The sequence below is a fragment of the Varroa destructor genome, unplaced genomic scaffold, assembly GCF_002443255.2.
Source record: "Varroa destructor unplaced genomic scaffold, Vdes_3.0 BEIS01000939.1, whole genome shotgun sequence".
In the NCBI taxonomy this organism is placed as follows: domain Eukaryota; kingdom Metazoa; phylum Arthropoda; class Arachnida; order Mesostigmata; family Varroidae; genus Varroa; species Varroa destructor.
In genome coordinates this window covers 1-3,372 of record NW_019212392.1, presented here as the reverse complement: position 1 = coordinate 3,372, position 3,372 = coordinate 1, and the positions used below count along the sequence as shown (strand labels likewise).

Here is a 3,372-nt window from a genome sequence, read left to right as displayed (position 1 = left end):
TATATATAGGAGAATACAAAGAGATGACGAATGGCAGAGCTAGAATTATCTATGTAGTAGAATAATGCAGACCACAGAGAATGGCTTTAGTACAGAGACACGGCCTAGGCTATAAAAATAAACACAATGAGCTGGTCGGCCGCTGCTTATTATATTATAAAAATATATAAAAGTATAATATTATTGTTTGCGATAACTATTGCTATTATTAATACATTACGTGATGTTTACTATTGCGTAAATACTATTGATGACAGATTATTAGTAAGAATAATGATGAGATAATTTATTTTAGTTGAGATGGGGCGAATAGCGACCGTTTAGCGTTACTGTTTCCTGTGTTGTTCTACATTTTATTATGATTACTATTTCTACCGGCACTATATTGAAATATGTGGCAACGAACATCGTCAGCGCCATCGCCATCGCCACCGCCAGACCGTATCGTTGCAGCGATGTAAAAACCAGAGTTATTGTTGTTGTTGTACTTAATCTTCTCGTTCATCCTCGAGCTAGGCAAAAGAAGTGCGAGAGCCGGGAACAACGGAAAGTAGTCAGCAGATGTGAAACACATGGATTCGGTGCATCATCAGCAACGGTATCAGTTGGTCCGTTGGGATGGTTGACTGAGGTGGCAAATTACTTTAGTAGTTATTTTTCTGTATTCATTTCCAGTACAATACGTTATACACTGTCCTACGCTCATACAAAAACCAAGAAAACTATAAGTGGAACTCGATTATAGACGTGACAGCAAAATCATGAATAAAAAACAATCTTGAAACATGACAAATATATTACTCCACCACCAAAACGATTACGAAGGACAGGATGCAAATGGCATTATAATCACGATTGAAAGCGTCGATAATGTAATTGATGAGATAATCTTATATTGACATAAAACATGACCATGATGATGATGATGATGATGACGGAGATAATGATAATGATCTATAATGACGACGATGACGGTGACGAATGGCTGATATCCGATGAAAACTGTGCGAGGATGGACATGAGTAACAGTAACAACGGTTGCAAATCGGGACGACAGAGCCATTCTCGAAACGGGACCTATTGTAATTTTGGTACTAATATTATTCTGCTGTGAATAATAAACAAAACATCGTTTATTATAAAACTTTACCGAACTGTGGGTTGTGTTTTTTCCCATATCTGCCCCTTAACTACACGAAATATTTTTAGCTGAAATAATTAGAGAAAAAATGAATAAATGGAAACAGATTATAGAAACATTAGTTATATTTCATTATATTATTATTATTATTATTGGAATATAATTGAAACATAGCACTACAAATAGAAATAAAAAGCTTCTGAAAGACAGTACTATTTAGCTACTGAAACATAGTGCTATCTAAGAGAAAAATTAAACAAATAAAAATTTAAAGCTTTATCGACATGGCACTATTTAGGTGAAAAAAAAACAACAATAAAAACAAATATAAAATTTGACGGAAAAATTAAGCAAATAAAAATTAACACTATTTAGCTACTTAGCTAGTTAAACATAGCACTATTTAAGAGAAAAATTTAAGCGAAAAATTAAACAAATTAAAATTAACACTATTTAGCTACGCAGCTACAAAAATATAACAGTATTTAAGAGAAAAATTTAAGCGAAAAATTAAACAAATAAAAATGAAAGCTATTTAGCTACACAGCGCTCTTTAAAAGAAAAATTTACATGAATAAAAATTAAAGAGACAAAAATTTATGAGAAAAAACTTAAAGCTATTTAGCTACATAGCACTATTTAAGAGAGAAATTTAAGAAAACAAATAAAAATTAAAGAGAAAAATTAAACAAAGAAAAATTTAGAGAGAGAAATTTAAGAAAACAAATAAAAATTAAAGAGAAAAATTAAACAAAGAAAAATTTAGAGAAATATTAAACAAGGAAAAATTTAAGAGAAAAATTAAAAAGAAAAATTCAACAGAAATGTAAAGCTATTTAGCTACATAGCACTATTTAGAAACGTAGCACCACAACACTATTTAGAAGCATAGCACTATTTTGGGAGAAAAGAACAAAAATAAAAACAAAGATATTCAGCTAGATAGCACTATTTTGAAAAAAACAAAAATAAAAAAAAAGATTTAGCTACATAGCACTATTTTGGAAAAAAACAAAAATAAAAACAAAGATAAAATTAAAAACTTCCGTATCGCATTCCTCGGAAAAAAAATTTTAAAAAAATGAAAATAAAAAAAGATTTCGCTACATAGCACTATTTTGGAAAAAAAACAAATAAAAACAAAGATAAAGTTAACTTCCGTATCGCATTCCTTTTTATTAAATTAAAAACTTCCGTATCGCATTCCTTGGAAAAAAAACAAAAATGAAAAAAAGATTTAGCTACATAGCACTATTTTGGAAAAAAAACAAATAAAAACAAAGATAAAATTAAAAACTTCCGTATCGCATTCCTTTTTATTTTTACCATTATGTTTATTTTTAATTGTTAACCATTATGTTTATTACAATGCTTATTTACAAAGGAGACCACCCCGCGCTTCTTTGGGTACCATTAAACGTAAAGCTTCGTAAAGCTCTTTTGAATGAATTATTTTATTGTATCTTTTTTTTGGGTACCACTAAACGTAGAGAATGCGCTTTTAAAATTAATATCTTTCTCATTTACCGTCCACCACGTCCGGATGTAAACTCCAGCACCCGCCAATTGAACCTAAAAGTAATATAAATATAAAATTTCTCAGGGCTCGTTTGTTTATGCCCACGGTCCTGATGTTGCAGCGGACCACCTCGACAGAGTAACGATAAGTCTTTGCTTATTGATTATTTTCTCGCACATTCCCGCTTACAGCTCATCTTTGCTAGCATCATCGCCGTCACCACCTGGCGAGGGTCCTCCAGCACCTTGATAAATTTTAGAGATAATTGGATGCACGACTGACTCCAGCTCCTTCTTCTGAGCTTTCATATCCTCAGCCTCCGCGTCGGCGTTTGAGTCTAGCCATTTGATTGCCCTTTCGACAGCTTCTTCTACCGACTTCTTGTCGTCGTCGCTTAGTTTTCCGCCAAGTTTTTCTTTGTCATTTAATTGAGTCTTTAGAGAATAGGCATACGACTCAAGCTCGTTCTTTGCTTCAACCTTCTCTTTGACTTTCTTGTCATCGTCAGCAAACCTCTCGGCGTCCTTGATCATCTTCTCGATATCTTCGGGCGTGAGACGGTTATGATCGTTCGTAATAGTGATTTTTTCCTTGTTACCAGTTCCCTTATCCTCGGCGGAAACCTTGAGGATGCCGTTTACATCGATCTCAAAAGTTACCTGCAAATCATAAAGTACAACTGCACACTAACAAGTGCACTGAAGCAGCAACT

At 32.9% G+C, this 3,372-nt stretch overlaps 1 pseudogene; it reads right to left on the bottom strand.

Moving 5' to 3' along the window:
• Positions 1-2,430: 2,430 nt before the first annotated feature.
• On the bottom strand, positions 2,431-3,336 carry LOC111255188 (heat shock 70 kDa protein C pseudogene; annotated as a pseudogene).
• Positions 3,337-3,372: the final 36 nt, after the last annotated feature.